Raw genomic sequence first — 12,346 nt, 5'->3', positions numbered from 1 at the left:
CCTTGATTCCTACTTGGTTCCCCTGGCAACCAGCCCCCAGCCTTAGGTACAGCCCAAATGTCACCATTAACATAACAAAAGACACCTTTGTTGCTCTCATCACTTAGGAAATTCCAAGGGTTTTAGGAGCTCTATGCCAGAAATGAAAGGGAAGCCAAATATATATTTCTTATTACCAATCACAGTATTACAGCTTGTAAGTTGCAACTTCCTTTTGAAGGACATATTTTTAACATCTAATTCAAGTTGTAAATATGTATTCTCTCAGACCCAGCATTTCTTGTACTCTGTATTAACTCTAGAGAAACAGGGCAGCCCTGGTGGCGCAGCGGTTTAGTGCTGCCTGCAGCCTGGGGTGTGATCCTGGAGACCTGGGATCGAGTCGGGCTCCCTGCATGGAGCCTGCTTCTCCCTTTGCCTGTGTCTCTGCCTCTCTCTCTATCTCTCATAAATAAATAATCAAAAAAAAAAAAAAAAAACTCTAGAGAAACATTCCTAAACAGGTAGAAAGATGCAGGGACATGAACATTAATCATGGAATGTGGGTAAGAGTGAACATATGGCAAGAGTGCAATAAACAATGGCATATGCTCTCCTAATAAGGAATATTAGGCAGCAGGTGAAAAGCATGAGATGAGGATGAGGACGCTGGGTGCCTGAAACCATTAAGCATCTGCCTTCACCTCAAGTCATGATCTCAAGAGTCCTGGGATCCAGCCGCTAGTCAGCTTCTTCCTCTGCCCCTCCCCCCAAGTAAATAAATAAACATTTTAAAAGAAAGAAAAGAAAGGTGGCTCGATGATATCATCATATGCAAAAAAGATATATATACTATGCAAAAAAAATTTTTGAACCCACACATAATGCCATGTGTGTTTTAATAATACATGTAGAAAAGCACATGTAAATGATAACCGGTAATACTGGCTGCCTCTGGGCAGCAGGAGAGAAGAGAAAGGAATCAGAACTGGGGCTGGTGACTGAGAGGATTTCAGCCTTTTCTTAATAACTGTCCTTCAAGGACAATTAACGCTTCTGTAATTAGAAATTAATGTTTTATAAAGGGCATCTGGCTGCGTAGCAAAATTGTCCAGCCGCCCCCACCTTATCACTTTAATGCACACTGGCGCAACTTCCAATTGGTAGCGCCTGAATTACTTTGCCTAAGGGCTTTCTCTTGCCACTGGAACCTGCTTAGCTGCTGGAGTTGGCTCTGCTACCCATGTGGCAGACCAGAAATGCTGGGGAATGAGCCCCCTGAACGCAGCCCTCAACCAATGACTAATGGGAGTCCGTGTACCTTTCATCAGGGACCAATTGGAACGTAGAAAGCACATTAGTTATTCGAAAAGACAGGATTTACTATTTAAAAAACAAACAAAACAAAAACAACAAAAACGTTAACTAGGCATAAAGTTAAGGAGCTAACTCAAGCGGTGAAAAGAGAACTCTTAAGGTATCGTAAAGAAAGTAATAGAAGGAAGCTGCTACCAGCCCCAGCGCTGGGGTACAAAGGAGAAAATGGAATTGTTAAACTTAGAAGACTGGAGGAAGGGCTCCGTGGAAACTGGGACCCAGACCTCTGAGGAGGGGGTGCTGCTCACCTCATGCTGGTGCTGCTGATGGGGGTGGGATGAAGCTCGTTCTGTGAATCCTGGAAAACTGCAAGCCGGATTCCGCTGGAGACAAGGAAAGGCGCTGCTGGGGCGGCGGTGAAGAAATGTTCTGGGGGAATGCTGACAGCAGCAGGAAGCTGACAGGAGGGAACAAGGAAGAACAGAAAGGAGTTTAAGTTGCTACGTCCTCCTCCCGCCTTGCAGTCTCCCTCTATCGCCCCCTATAGGCAGAGTCTCGCAGGAAGCAGCCGGCCAAACAGAAATGTGGGTGGTAGCTTCCCATCTCCCGAATCAAAGGGTTGAATATGGAAGGGTGAGTGTGAGGCTTAATAACTTAATACCATGCGGAAAAATAGAGAATAGTTTAGTGAGTTCCAGTTTATCTGTCACTCAGCTTCAAGAGTTATTACTATTTTGGCTTTCTTGCTTCATTTATTTCCCTCCATACTTTTCCCCTGGAGTGTTTTAAAGCAAATGACATAATTTCACCCATAAATACTTAAGTGTCTAATAGGATACAGACTTTAGGAACATAATTCCATTATCATACATAATATAATTAACACTAATTCCTTAATATAATCGAATACTCAGTCTGTGTTCAAATTTTCCCAGTTGTCTCAAAAATGGCTTTTTACAGTTGGTTTGTTTGAATCAAGACCCAAACAATGTCCAGGTATGGTTTCTGTCAGTATATCTCTTAATTCTCTCTTAATCTATAATCCTTTCTTCCCCCTTCCCTGTTTCCTGTATATTATTTCAATTCACCAGAAAAACATCATTTGTCCTGTGGAATGTCTCATATTCTAAATTTTTCTGGTTGAATCCTACTGGTATCATTTAACATGTTCCTCTGTCCCCTTTATTTTCTGTAAGTGGGTAGTTACATCTGGAGCCTTGGCTAGATTCAGGTTCAATTTTTTGGCAAGGATATTTCATAGCATTCTGTGTACTTCCTATTACCCCTCATTGGAAAGCACTATGGTCATTTTTAAAAATCGAGGTAAAATTATTAAGTTGAGGTATACTTTACCCAAAATTAAATGCACAGAAACTAAGTAAACAGCTTGAGGACTATTTACAGACTATACATCCATGTAACCACTGCTCAGATCAAGATATTGAAGCATTTCCATAATCCAGGCCATTCCTTCATAAATGGTGATTTTCCTTTAAGAGCTTGAATTCTTTTTTTTTTTAATTTTTTTTTTATTATGTATTTATGATAGGCACACAGTGAGAGAGAGAGGCAGAGACACAGGCAGAGGGAGAAGCAGGCTCCATGCACCGGGAGCCCGACGTGGGATTCGATCCCGGGTCTCCAGGATCGTGCCCTGGGCCAAAGGCAGGCGTTAAACCACTGCGCCACCCAGGGATCCCTTGAATTCTTTTTTAATGAAGAACTTTCTCATCAATTCTGACTGCTCTGAAATACAGTCAGGCAGGATAAGTGTTTGATTTTTTTCCCTTTGTTAATTTTATGATTCATAAGTTGATGTCCTAGCAGCCTCCAAAAAGTGACCAATGAGGTTTTATTTTTTAGTATCAGAATGAACTCATGGAGTTCTACAATATTTGATGTATAAATGTGTATATTACTTTGCAGTCATTAGGCATTTTCATGCTTAAAGTGTTCTATCTGGGGCCAGTAAGAACCCCTTAAAAAGTTGGTTCCTTAATCCTTTAATACCACCCTTGTAGGCTTTAATTTCTAGTAAGACAGGATATTCCAGCTTCATCTTTTACATTTCCAGCCTCAGAATTGAAATCAGTTCTTTCCCTAAGGAGCTCTGCATATTTGTTTGTTTTATTTTTTTTAATATTTTATTTATTTATTCATGAGAGACAGAGAGAGAGGCAGAGACGCAGGCAGAGGGAGAAGCAGGCTCCCTGCAGGGAGCCCGACGTGGGACTCGATCCCAGGTCTCCAGGATCACACTCTGGGCTGAACGCGGCACTAAACCGTTGAGCCACCAGGGCTGCCCCTGTTTGTTTGTTTTAAATTATATTTAGTCACCATAATCTGGATGCTGGGTATTTATTGCTATTATGTTGTCATTTCTTTTAGGTCTTTTAAGTGCACCGAGCTAGGAAAGACATATTTCTTAGAAAAAGAAAAATAAACTATAAATTGATACTGCTATTTTCAATCCAAATGAAAGATTAAAGGATTTTTAGTTTCTTTGATTCTGTATTTATCTCTTTTCTCTCATGTATAAAATCTTGATTCTTAATGATATTAACATAATGACTGATTTGCTTGATTCTACTATATAGATAGAGGAGCGTCAGGGTAACACTATCAATATTATTGCTGACAATTAGACCACACTGAATGCCATTTCAGATTTATTTGCAGTTCTTCTTGTCCTTAGGATCTAACTCACTAGAGATATACTATAAAAATACTATGTTTCCAAGTCACTTGGAATAATTATTCTCTGTGTAGTTTTGATGGCAAAACTTGATATATACTTGAGTTCATTTGTTTCTGTTTGTCTTCAATGTCCAAGAATGAGATTCAGTTTTTAAATTATTTTAAACAATCTTATGGTTCCAACATGTATTAGCGGCTGCCTAGCAAATTAAATCAAACTTAAAATAACAAGTATTTATTATCTCACAGTTTCTGTCAGAAATCTGGAATGGCTTAGCTGGGTGGTTCTAGTTCAGGGTCTCTCATGAAATACAGTCAAGATGTCTGTTAGGGCTGCAGTCATCTCAGGGTTTAACTGGGGCTGGGCATCTGCTTCCAAGATGGTTCACCCACGTGACTGCTGGCAGACCTCAGATCCTCACCATGTGGCAACTGGCTTCCCCCAGAACAAGTGGTCCAAGAGAAAGAAAGAATAAAACAGAAGCCACATTGTCCTTTAGAGTCCAATCTTGGAAGTTATATACTATCACTGATGCCAAATTCTACTGGTCACACAGACAAACCCTGCTACAGTGTCAAGGGAACTTCACAAGGATGTAAATACCAGGAGGTGGGAATCTTTGGGGGCCATCTTTTACTCAAAACAAAATTATGAAACAAGATATATTCAGAGAGGTCTAGCTGCCATCTTTGTACTTTCCACATTCCTTGCCTCCTCCTTTAGGAAACCACTTTTATTAGTCCTTGTTTTACTTTCCATTGTTTCCCTTTGAAAAATATCAGAAAATACATACCTATATTTATATTCCCTACCATACAACTTTTCTGCACTTTGCCTTTTTTCAGTTAACACCATATTCTACAGATAACCTTAAAAAAAGCACAGAGATCTTCCTCACTCCATTTTACAGCTTCATTTAACTTCATTATACAAATATACTATAGTTTAAATAACATTTTAATGGCTTCATTAATTACTAATTCTTCTCCAAGTTTTAGACATAAGCTGCTTATAATTTTCATCACTATAAATAATGCTGCAACAAATATCTTTGTATGTACAGGTTTCTCTGGATGTAGGATTTTTTTTTTTAAGATTTATTTCTTTATTTTTGAGAGAGTGAGAGTGAAGGGCAGGGGCAGAGAGAGAGGGAGAGAGCATCCCAAGCAGGCTCCACACTGAACATAGAGCCTGGTGCAGGGCTAAATCCCAGAACCCTGAGATCATGACCTGAGCCAAAACCAAGAGTCACACTCAACAGACTGTGCCATCCAGGTGCCCCGGGGTGTTGGATTATTATTTTAGACTTCTAGACTTATTTATTTATTTATTTATTTATTTATTTATTTATTTATGAGAGACACAGAGAGAGAGAGAGAGGCAGAGACACAGGCAGAGGGAGAAGCAGGCTCCACGCAGGGAGCCCCATGTGGGACTCAATCCCAGGACCCCAGGATCATGCCCTGAGCTGAAGGCAGATGCTTAACCACTGAGCCACCCAGGCATCCCTAGACTCACATATTTATTAAGTCAAAGCTATGAATAATTTTTATGCTTTATGTACTGCTAAATTGGTTCACAAAAGAGCTATACTGCATTACATTTCTATCTACTAAGTATAGAGCGTTTATCTTTTCTGTATTCTTATCTGAATTGAGTAGTCTAATTCTTTTTAATCTTGACTATTTTGACAGATATACTTAAGTATATGCTTGTAGTGGCTGGCCATATATTTACCCATAATGCTTTAGTAGTAAGTTAGTTTACTTTATTACTCCGTATTTCAAAGATAACTCTTACTAATTCAAAATCTATATCAAGTATCATTTTTAACTATTTAACTTTATTTTTCTACATCTTTCACCTGAAGTGCATGCTGACTTATAGGATATTTTTCTCAACTAGTAAATATCTAGTACTTACATGCAAGACTATAATGTGTGCTAAAATTATAAAGTGCAATAATGATTATACAAGTCATACAAAATGCAATAAAAATTATCCCAGCAATTTTTAGTACAATATATTCAAATATTTAGAGATAGTAAAATATTCAAGTCATTTTGTTGGATTTGTAGCACCATGGTTTTATTTTTGCTGTAAAAATAGCTGTTAACCCTTTTTAACTAAGAAAACATCTACGGAGTAAGAGATCTATTATTCATGAACTACATATTCAGTAAATGTTTTTAAAACAGCCCTGCCATGTTTCTCATTAAAATAGCTATGGCATATGTTTCTAAATTCATATGTCATCATTCTTCATTGAATTAATTAGCAAAATTATTTTTTTCTCCTTTTACCTTTCGGAGTGATATTTTAAAAATATTTTTGGCATTTATACAGAGTACAATTTATAGGTCATAAAAATATTCGTGTTACAAAGTACTCTTGCATAGCTCTTCTGCTGCTGCTTTGAATACTAATTATGAATATATATTTAGGTATTCGTAACACGTAGCCATTTTCCTGAAATGTAACCAGACTCAGCAGCAGAGCCCTCCAGAGAGTGGGGTGGGGATGGGCTTCGCTAACACCAAGACCACCTGCAAATATCACTCTCATTGTTATCAATAAATAGTTCCAACAAACTGGGTTGAAATGCCCTGAAATTAGTCCCGGCATAGTTAAATGGAAACATTGTTAATCAGTATGTTTCATGCCTTGACCAGCAAAACAACTCAGGCCTGCTGGAATTAACCCCCAGAGCACAATAGCCAAACACTGACTACATCTCAATACTTTCCAAAAAACCAAAAGGTCCAAAGCACGGTTTTTGGACCACAATGCAAAAATTGACAAATACAGACAATAAAAATCAATAGAAAACGCAAACTAAAATGAGGTACTTTTTAAAAATATAAAACTGATGCAAATTGATGAGAACGTTAATATCCAGTGTCAGTAAGGATAGACCTCTTCATTCACTGCTGAGGGAAGACATAAAATTGTAAGGTATAATGGCCTTTTGAAAGACTTGGAGGCCTTTCAAAGGTACACCTTGGTAATCTCCATCAAGATTCTTTAAAAGTACATTCCCTCCTCCTAGCAATTACGTATGTTGCATATCATTCCAAAGAGATAATTGAGGATATGGGCAGAGAAAAATTGCAAGGATGTTTACTGAAGTACAATGAATAATAGCAAAAAGCTGGAAACAACCAAATGTCTAGCAATACAGAGACTCAGTAAGTTATATCCAAATGCAGTTATTTATTTATTTTTTTTTTTTTTTTTTTTTTTTTTTTTTCAAATGCAGTTATTTAGAATAACTTTGTAGAGGTCTATTTGTGGTAAGCCTAATATACTTTCTCCTTTTCCACTATGGTAACAGAACCCAGAGATTGTTCAAGGCAGCAACATTCACTGCTCCAAGCACAAAATCGTGACAATCCTATTCCCACTTTCCCAGCTTCCCCTGCACCTAGGGATAGACTTGTGACCCAGTACTGGCCAATTAATTTTCAGGGAAAGTCTTCTGGGGACTTCTGAGAACGTTTCTGCTTTCCATATAAAAAGGATAGATACTGTTGATGCTGGCAATTATCTACTGCAGACCTTCTGTTAAGTGAGACAGACTCTTATTTATTAAGCAAGGGTAGGCCGGGTTTTCTGCTATTCAGAGTCAAAACTGTCCCTAACTGTGGTGGATTCTGTGATGTGCTGCTCAGATACCCCTTCAGGACAGCCATCTATTAGGAATACTATAGGCTGACAACCTTCATCTGGCAGCTATCTCCAGGAATTGTATTCCGCTGAAGTCAGCTGCCTTACTCAGTGTCCAATCCGCTTCGCTGGAGGCAGCCACATCTAACAATACTGGAGTCTCAAGGCCAAGCCCCTTCAATTTGTGACTTACAAGATCCTCTAAACTATGAAGTTGCAACCCTGGTTGCCTCTGCACCACTGCTCTCCTCTCTAATCCTACTTTGTTCCCTTCCCCCATACATGTTGATCCTGAAGGCCTTACCTAATCAACTTCTGTACCCAAATCTCTATCTGAGACTGTTTCCTGGGAAACCCCACCCACAACACCATGGATACATTTATTCACAGAAAATATGTTGAAAATATATTGCTAAATGACAGAACAACAGGTTATGGAGCAGTATGCATGATGTCATCCTGTTTTCTGATTACACAAATTATGTATCTGCAGAGAAAAAATATCTGGAAAACTTTTTAGGAGATAATGTAAGAGAATTATTTTCATGATCTTGTGATAGTGGAAAATTTCTTAAGTAAGACATAAAAAGTACAACCATAAAGAAAAGCTTACACATTTGTTTTTTTGTTTGTTTTCTTTTTTAAAAAATATTTTATTTATTTATTCATGAGAGACACAGAGACAGAGACACAGGCAGAGGGAGAAGCAGACTCTATGCAGGGAGCCTGATGTGGGACTCGATCCTGGGTCTCCAGGATCAGGCCCTGGGCTGAAGGCAGACTCTAAACCGCTGAGCCACCCGGGGATCCCTGTTTGTTTTCTTTTTAAATGTTTTATTTATTTATCCATGAGAGACACAGAGAGAGGCAGAGACACAGGCAGAGGGAGAAGCTGGCTCCTCCAACGGAGCCTGATGTGGGACTTGATCCCCAGATTGGGATCACACTCTTGAGTGAAAGCAGACACTCAACCACTGAGGCACCCAGGTGTCCCAGGCTTACACATTTGAATACACTTAAACTAAGACCTAATGTTAATTAAAAGACATACAGGAAAAAGTGAAACCATAAGACACAAATAAGGAAACCATATTTTTTTCTTTCAAACTGCTATTTAAATTCTAGTTAGTTAACATGGAGACAATATTTTTATATTTTCAATATGATAGCTGACAAAGGATTGTATCCAGAATATACAAAGAATCAATTAGGAAAAGTCAAATCCAATAGAAAAGAGGGCAAAGAAAAGCAATTCACAAAAGAAAACCCATATATGGCCAATAAAAATACTAAAAGATTTGCAACCTCACCAATTCTTAGGAAAACACAAACCATTTTTTAGCCATTGGATAGACAAAAATAAAAGATAATATCCCCTGTAGGGAAGAGTGTCGGGAATCAAACATTGATACATAATCACCAAAAATCAGCCTTTTTATAGGTAATTTGGTTCAGCTTTTAGGAGAATTTGTTTCTTAAGATTTTCTTTTTTCTTTTTTTTTTTTTAAGTAATCTCTATACCCAACACGGGGCTCAAACTCACTGTCCCATGGTCAAGAGTCGCATGCTCAACCGACTGAGCCAGTCAGGTGCCCCTGGAGAGTAATTTTTAATACCACAAAAGTTTAAGCAACCTAAATGTCTATTGGGGAATGAATAAACTATAGCATGGTCTATGGGGCAGTAGGCAAGAGTTAAAAAGAAAGAAGCTGATGTTTATGTGCTGCCATAGAATGATCTCCAAGACAAAGTATCAAGTGAATAAAGTAAATTACTCAATATGTTAATTGTATAATTCCCTTTATGTATTAAAAAGATAACTATACATTTCAACATAAATATATGCCACTCAAAGAAAAGAATTTGGGGATGCCTGGGTGGCTTAGCAGTTGAGCACCTGCCTTTGGCCCAGGGTGTAATCCCAGGGATGGTGTCCCACATCGGGCTCCCTGCATGGAGCCTGCTTCTCCTTCTGTCCGTGTCTCTGCATCTCTCTCGCTGTGTCTTTCACGAATAAATAAATAAAATCTTAAAAAAAAAAAACACAAAGAAAAGAATTTGGAATGATATCTACCAAACCATTAATAGTGGTTACTTTTGGAAAAGTGCAAAATTCAGAGTAGGAAAGGAGGGACTTTTGCTTTTTACTACATATTTTTCTGTGTTCTTTTAATTTTTCTCAACATTATATTATGAAAATTTTCAAACATTCAGCAAAGATAAATTGGTATACTCCACATAGATTTTACCATCAATGTTTTATTAGACTTGTTTTATCACAAATCTATTAATCCATGCCTCTATCCATCCATTAATTTTTAATGCACTTTGAAGTATATTGTGGACATCAGTGCATGCCCCCCAAAATACTTCAGCAGGCAAATAATTAACTAGAATACTTGTTTACAGTTTTTCCTTTGCTATAAAATCTATCTTTAATTAGAGACACATTTTTTAAAAGTAATCTCTACTCACAACATGGGGCTCGAAATCACACCCCAAGATCAAAATTTACATGCTCCACGGACTGAGCCAGTCAAGCACCCAGAGATACAAATTTTAAGAGTACATTCACTGAATTTTGACAATGATATGTGATCCAAATCCCTATCAAGATTTACAATACTTCCAGGGGTGCCGGGCTGGCTCAGGTGGTGCACCATGTGACTCTTGAACTTGGGTTTTGAGTTTGAACCTACACTGGGTATAGAACTTACTTTAACAAATATATTTTAAAAACAAAAAAAAGAGGGCTCCTGGGTGGCTCAGTCTGCTAAGTGTCTGACTCTTGATTTTGGCTCAGGTCATGATCTCAGGATTGTGAGCTCGAGCCCCACATTGGGCTCTGCGCTGGGTATGAAGCCTGCTTAAGATTCTCACTCTCCTTCTCTTTCTACTCCTCTCCACCTCTTTAAGAAAAACAAAACGAAACAAATAAACAAAAAAACAAAAAACAAAACAACAGGACATATAAACACTTCCATCACTCATGATAGTTTCTTCGTGTTCTTTCCCCGTCATTACCCAACTTTATCTGCCAGAGGCAAAGATTATTCTTACTTTTTCCACTGTAGATTAGTTTTGTTCATTCTAGAATATCATATAGTTTAAGTGGGGTTTTGGAGGGGGGGTTGTTGTTGTTTTTTTAGAGAGAAAAAGGTGGGAGTTGGAGCAGAGGGAGGGGAAGAGAGAGAATCTTAAGCAGTCTCCATACCCAGCACAGAGCCTGAAGTGAGGCTCGATCTCACAACTCTGAGATCATGACTTGAGCCAAAATCAAGAGTCAGACGCTTGGGATGCCTGGGTGACTCAGCGGTTGAGCACCTGCCTTCAGCCCAGGGCATGATCCCGGGGTCCTGGGATCAAGTCCTGCATCGAGCTCCCTGTGGGGAGCCTGCTTCTCCCTCTGCCTGTGTCTCTGCCTCTCTCTCTCTCTCTCATGAATTAATTTTAAAAATATTTTAAAAAATAAATAAAAAAAATTAAAAAAATAATAATAAAAAGAGTCAGACACTTAATCAACTTAGCCACTCAGGTGCCCCCTAAGATTTTCTTTAAAGATTTTATTTATTCATGAGACACAGAGATAGAGAGAGAGAGAGAGAGAGGCAGAGACACAGGCAGAGGGACAAGCAGGCTCCATGCAGGGACCCCCATGTGGGACTTGATCCCAGGACTCCAGGATCACCACCCCAGCTAAAGGCAGATGCCCAACTGCTCAGCCACCCAAGTGTCCCAAGTTTTGTTTTGTTTTTTTAAGAATATCATATAAATGAAATCATACAGTATGTACTCTCTTGTGTAAGGCTTCTTTCACTTAGCATTATGTTTTTGAGATTCTTCATGCTGTTGCATGTATCAGTAGCTCATTCCTTCTGAGTGGTAATGCATGAAATATACAAGATTCTGTTTATCCATTCCCCTGTTGATGGCACCTGGGATCAACGATTGTCCTATTGATATTTCCTCATCTTGGCTATTATAAATAGAGCTGTTACGAAGATTCATGTGGAAGTCTTTGTGTAAATATGTTTTCATTTCTTTGGGGTAAATAGGAATGGCATTGTTGGGCTACAGAGCAGTAAATGTTTAGTTTTGTAAGAAACTGCCACATCTTTTTCTAAACTTGTTATACTTTTACATTCTCACCAACAAGGTTTGAGAGGTCTGCTTAATTGCTCTACAATCTTCAACATTTGGGGTTGTCAGTCATTTAAATTTAACCATTCTTTTTTTTAAACTTAATTTATTTTTTTTAAGATTTTATTTATTTGAGAGAGTCAGAGAGAGTGAGCAAGAGACAGCATGAGCAGGGGCAAAGGGAGAAGCTGACTCCCCGCTGAACAGGGAGCTCAACTCAGGGCTACATCCCAGGACCCTGAGATCATGACTTAAGGGTAAGGCAGATGCTTAACCGTTTGAGCCACCCAAGCGCCCCTAGTTTTTTTTAAGTAAGCTCTACACCCAATGTGGGGCTCAAACAACCCCAAAGTCAAGAGTCCTGTGGTCCACCAACTGAGCCAGCCAGGCTCCCCTGGAAGCTATTTAGTTATTCTAAAAGATGTATAGTGCTATTTTTTTTAAAGATTTTATTTATTTATTCATGAGAGATAGAGAGAGAAGCACAGACACAAGCAGAAGGAGAAGCAGGTTCCATGCAGGGAGCCTGACGTGGGACTCGATCCA

General features: G+C 38.7%; 1 protein-coding gene across 3 annotated transcripts in view; it reads right to left on the bottom strand.

Moving 5' to 3' along the window:
- The window catches only part of USP9X (ubiquitin specific peptidase 9 X-linked), a 485,115-nt gene that overhangs the window by 177,386 nt on the left and 295,383 nt on the right, over positions 1-12,346 (bottom strand). For all 3 annotated transcript variants that reach the window (XM_049107421.1, XM_049107422.1, XM_025468828.3), the window contains one exon: positions 1,605-1,753. The gene's annotated coding sequence lies outside the window, so the exon portion shown is untranslated. The remainder of the gene's footprint in view (positions 1-1,604; positions 1,754-12,346) is intronic.

Source organism: Canis lupus, chromosome X (genome assembly GCF_003254725.2).
Source record: "Canis lupus dingo isolate Sandy chromosome X, ASM325472v2, whole genome shotgun sequence".
NCBI classification, from domain to species: domain Eukaryota; kingdom Metazoa; phylum Chordata; class Mammalia; order Carnivora; family Canidae; genus Canis; species Canis lupus.
This window is presented reverse-complemented; position numbering and strand designations above follow the sequence as displayed.